Raw genomic sequence first — 6,000 nt, 5'->3', positions numbered from 1 at the left:
TTGAGTCATTCATTGACAAGATGGGACTGCCAGACTGTGGATACTTAGCTATTGGAAGATCCTACAGTTGAGATCCCATTGAAATGGGAAAATTGGTCACTCTAAACTTAAGAGCTTTGCTATGTCATGTAGGGCTGCCCTGGTTTCTACTTTAGATCAACTAAATTTGTATTGATAGAGATGCCCTCTCTAGGAAGAATGAGAACAATGCTAAAGCAAGTATTCAGAGCTTGAAGCATACCTTCTGTGCCTTCTCAAGTGGTCTTGAATTGAAGGACACTCTTTCTGCATTGCTAAATGTGGCATACTTAGACATCATAAGTTAATTTTTAATAAACGATTCTGTTTCTTGTGTATAAAATGGAAGAACTTAGAAGAAATAATCTATGGGACAAGCACTTAGAAAAACTTGTCCAGCTTCCAGTTTTTGGCTTGAAGAAAGCCAAGGTGAAACTTTCTTTATTTGTCCCACATCCAGGTTCATCCCACACCAACATCCTCTATTATTCTGCCTCAGTTCAACCGCAATAAAATCAGAGTTGTATACCTGAGGTGTACTGGTGGAAAACTCATGCCACACCTGCCGAGGTCCCAAAATTGGTCCTCTGGATCTGTCTCCAAAAAAAGTTGGTGATGACATCATCAAAGTAACTGGAGACTGAAAGGGACTAAAGATGATAGTGAAACTGACCATTCAAAACAGACAGGACCAGAGGGAACGGGTAACTTCTGCTTCTGCCCTGATTATCAAAGCCCTCAACGATCTGCCAAGAGACAGAACAAAGTAGAAAATCACTTAACACTGTGGGGAATATCACTTTTGATGAGATTGTCAACATTTCCTGACAGATCACTACTGATCTTTGGCAGAGAACGCTGTGGAACCAATAAGGAGATCCTGGGGACTGCCCAGTCTGTGGTCTGTTGGCTGCAAAGTTGATGCTTCCACCCTCATGATATCACAGATGACATCAACGGTGCTGCGGTGAAATTCCCAGTTAGGTAAGAGTACAAAGAAAAATATTTCAACCACCAAAAGTTTATTCACTTTAGCTTGACATTTAAAGTCCTCTATGGTTTTCCCATATACTAGTCATTCCCAAACATGGCAGAATCACCCATGGTGCTTTAAAACAATTACAGATTCTTTGAGCTCAATTCTGAACCTATTGAATCAAAATCTCTGGAGGTGTGATCCTAGAAACTATATTTTTTAGCAGCTTGCTAATACATTCTTATGTATCTAACCCCGCTTACTGTCCTAAATTACCTCTTCAGTCCTGCTGTCTTGCTATCCATTATTAGTCCTCACGTAACTTTTCAGAAAAATTCATTTGTCCTTTTTCTACCTGTCTTTTCTATTAGTTTATCTGTCCTTTTCTTTTTCTATCTTTTTTTTCTATCTCCGTGCATCCCTTTAAAATTTCCTTGCCCTTTCGATGTTTTTCCTGTCTTTGGAAGAGTGAGAAATTAAGAACAACTACAAAGTTAGAGGGAACAGTTCCCATAAGACTACTCTCACTGCTGACATCAAATGGAAGTTTGAAGGGTTTCCTGTAAACACTTCAGGTTTGATAATTTTCTAGAAAGACTCATATAACTCACTGACAGCTCCTATACTTGTGGTTAAAGTTTATTACAGCTCAGATACAAATTAAAATCGCCAAGAAAATAGAGGCATAGGGCAGAGTCCAGGATGGGCTCAATGCAGAGCTCTGGTTGCCTTCTCCCTGTGGCTTCAAGAGTGGCCTTCCCTCCTCCTGGCCACAGTGTGTGATGATATACACAGACAATTACCAACTGTGAAAACTCACCCCAGCCTTTGGTATCCAGAATTTTATTCAGGTCGGTAACATACTACCTGTGTGGCTAAACTTCAGTCCCTAGCTTTCCTGGAGTTTGAGCTAATATCTTTAATTATCAGGTTATTTGATGGTCAGAGCTCATGTGGCCTTGCTCTAAGTTTTCATTACAAATCACATTGTTAGACTTCCTGAAGGACAAAGCTCCCAGAAAATACATTCTCAGCAGGCAGGGCACTCGAGGGGCCTGAAGATCACCTTCCAGTAGCCGAAGGCAAAGGCCAGATTTCGTGCTTCTCTTCTTTCAGCCTCTTGTCCCTCTGCCTCATTATTTCTTGATAGAACTTGATTTTGTCAAAATAGGCATGTTTTTAAAGTAATAGTTGGCAGCTGTTAGGAAACAATTGGCAGTGTCTGGCAGGAAGTGAAAGGGTTATGAAAATATATCCCAAGCCTAGAATGCTTACGGCACGTATGGAATTTAACTTTTACAAGAGTTTTTAAAGGAAGCTATTTTTTTTTTAATATAGGATAAAAAAGCAAAGTCTCAACATGATCACAGAGACAGTAAGGGAGACAGAATTTAAATTTGGGTCTTGCTGGCTCCAAAGTGAATGCTGTTTTCTCTGTACCAGATGTGACTCTAGGTTATTATTGCTCTTCCTCACCATGGGTGAATATTCATTGCAAGGAGCAGCCACTGCTTCTGAGAGTGATGAGAAGGGAAAAGGGTCTAGGTCAGCCTGAAGGTCAATCCAAGCCCATCGGTCAGTATGGGCAGTGCTTGAGCTGGATACGATGAGCTCTATTTTCTCTCTGACTCCTAAATTTACTTTAGATGAAGAATTAAAGAACCACTGGAGGCCAGGTGTGGTGGCTCATGCCTGTAATCCCAGCACTTTGGGAGGCCAAGGTGGGCAGATTGCCTGAACTCAGGAGTTCAAAACCAGCCTGGGCAACATGGCAAAACCCCTTCTCTACTAAAAATACAAAAAATTAGCTGGTTGTGGTGGTGGGCATCTGTATTCCCAACTACGCAGGAGGCTGAGGCAGGAGAATCACTTGAATTCGAGAGGTGGAGATTGCAGCGAGCAAGATCATGCCACTGCACTCCAGCTTGGGCGACAGAGGGAGACTCCAAAAAAAAAAAAAAAAGAAAGAACCATTGGAGAAAACCTCTACCTATGACTTTATGCTCATATTTCAATTATTAAAACTTACTAAATGCCTATATGTTATTTTTTATTGCAATGCATTATAAAGTAACCATGATTATATTTAGTTTTACACATGAACAAACTGAGGCTCAAAGTATTGGAGAGCAGATGAACAGTAGAGCTGAAATCAAAATCGAGGTGAGCTTGACTCCCATGCTCACATCTGTCTGCTATACCACACTGCTTTATCTTATCACCGTACATAGATAATTCATGAAACAGAAGTTATGCATGTCACCTTTCCCACTTCTTTTGTTATTTATATGGAGGGGCACTGATGCTTTTCCAGTAATGTATGTTCCTGGTATTTTGTAGATAGGAACAAGCTCTGTACTTGTCAAGCTTTCAAAGCAAATGAAGGGTCTGCCCATTGTGTTTCTGATTTGACTGCGGCTACCCTTTTCTGTAGAGATAGAGTTGGTTAGACCTGTAGAGGAAAGAATGAAGGCAAAACATCTATGTTTTATGGCATGATACAAGTTTAGATCTTAACTATTTTATTACTTAACCTTCTAATACAGAAGCACTTCTGCACTTCTTGAGTTTATAATTAAATTTGGAATTTAATGCTTTCTTAGAACATGGTTTCAAATCTAGGGGAAATTAAGAGGAAAAAGTATTCTGAAACTCACAAGAGTTGCACATAAAGCAATCAATCCTACCAAATTTTAGGACTCACAGCCCAGAGAAAAGTCCAATGCATTAATCTGAATGCTGGGTACCTGTGAATCAGCCAACCCATATCAATGTCAGCCTATAAATCACCTATTACCCCAAGAGGAGGTAAAAACAGCCAAACACTATATTTAGTAGATCCTAGTCTTGCAATTAAATGACAAAAAGAGAAGCAGGAGACAAGGTGACTAGCTAGAAATATGACTCATTAGGACATACAATCTCTACTTTAGGAATGTCACACCATGGTTATTTTGGGAGGAAAAAATGATTTGAATGACTATAAGGTCCCCAACATTGGATGAAGTCATATTTATTTTAAGGAATGAGCATAAAATCAATGGTGTAGTATATTTTGCCGGAAAACAAAATCTAAAGAGAAGCTCTTTAAAGCAGCCAAAAGGGAATTTTCTGAAAGAATGTATTTTCTCTTGTGTTAATTTCAAAATAATATAACCCAACTAATTTAATTGATCTTGACATTTTACTGACTGACACTTTGCTGAAACCAACATTTTGATTTTTTTGGTGGGGGAGCCATTGATGGGTGTGAGAACATCATTTTACAGGTGTCTCAAATTTTTTACATAACAAGTTAATGTTTTATATTCAATTTCATATTGAAGCCGCCATTGCAAAATTGTAACTGAGACATTGAAAAAGAGCTGACCTAACCAACTTCATCTTGCTTCTAACCTCCAAATTGTCCTGTTTATTCCTGGGTGTAGGCTGAACTAACTTTGGGAGGAACTTAGTTTATAGTTTAAAACAAAAACGATAACAACCCTTTCCCAAAACAAACCTCCTACTTGTCTGGGGACTAGACTGCCTTTGTAGGGCTAACAAATTAGCCACAAGATTAGAAATTATGGCTTAGGAGTCATTGCAGCTGGAGGCTACAAGATTCTGATGCTCCCTAAACTGCTCCTAAGATTAATGCTTGAGATATTTCGGAGACCCTGCCATTGATGGATCAGCTGGCACCACCCAGATCATAAACTGGCTCATCTGATCTTGTGGCCTCCACCCAAGAACTGACTCAGCACAAGAGGACAGCTTCAATTCCCTGTGATTTCATCTCTCACCCAACCACCCAGCACTCTCAGCTGACTGGCTTTCCCTCACCCACCAAATTATCCTTAAATCCTCTGATGCCCAAATGCTTGGGGAGAATGATTTGAGTAATAATAAAACTTCAGTCTCCCACACAGCTGGCTCTGTGTGAATTACACTTTCTCTACTGCAATTCCCCTGTCTTGATAAATCAGCCCTGTCTAGGCAGCAGTCAAGGTGAACCCATTGGGCAGTTATAGTAATATGTGATTTCAATTAATATAGTTCATATTATACTGTATCACATTGTTATACAAATATATTGCTTTACTTTGCTAATTTTTAATTAAAGTCATTTAAAATACTTTGCATGGTGAAAATGTATAATAAGTGTTGATAAATCTTCTCATATTAGTAATATCTTCATAACAAATGTCACTTTTGGAAACTACATGTGGGGAAATGATAGTTTAGATTTAGATTGAACCTTGCAGGGAAAATTGTGTGCTTCAGTGGAAAACTAAGTGCTTTGAGCATAACCTTCTGGGTTATCTGATTCGGATTCTGTGGGGACTCTTGGCATTGCCTTTGATCCATTTTACAACTGTGTAAGTTGTAGATAACTGATAGCAAGATGCAATAATTCTTGTCTATAGACATGCAAAATAATTCTGTTTGGTGGTTTGACTTCCCTCCCTCCAGGGAAAAAAACAGGTTTCTCTCTATTTGTAAATGCATTTCAACATTCCTTTACTACACAACTTTCTGCTCATTTACCTTATTTTTAAAACTGATTGTAACAGCTTACTGTTTTCCTCATTAATCATGAGTTTAAAAGAATCTTTAACATGTATTCATTTTATATCTATGTGAGACTCATGATTTTACCTGATTTTTGAAAATTATCCTTTAATAAATGACACTTAAATGTTATCCTTTTAAGAAACCAGAGTGGTATTTTTCTGTAGTTGTTACGTATTGAATCATATTAATTGTTGCTTTTATTTTCATATCTTCTGATATTGCTGCTGTTTCATCCGTCATATTTTTAGTTAAATATTCACAGGTGTGTGTTTTGTTTTCCCATCCTCATTGTAAGTTCTTTGATGGTTAATGCTTTCCTGTATTCCTTGCTGTGCCTAACATAGCATGTTACACATAGTGTATGATCAGCTTGATGATAACTACAAGTTAAATAAAATAAAAATACTGGGTTTCCTATTTCATCTAGTCTCTGTACCTTCTCTGTGGTC

The sequence above is a fragment of the Symphalangus syndactylus genome, chromosome 1 (genome assembly GCF_028878055.3).
Source record: "Symphalangus syndactylus isolate Jambi chromosome 1, NHGRI_mSymSyn1-v2.1_pri, whole genome shotgun sequence".
In the NCBI taxonomy this organism is placed as follows: Eukaryota; Metazoa; Chordata; class Mammalia; order Primates; family Hylobatidae; genus Symphalangus; species Symphalangus syndactylus.
This window is presented reverse-complemented; position numbering follows the sequence as displayed.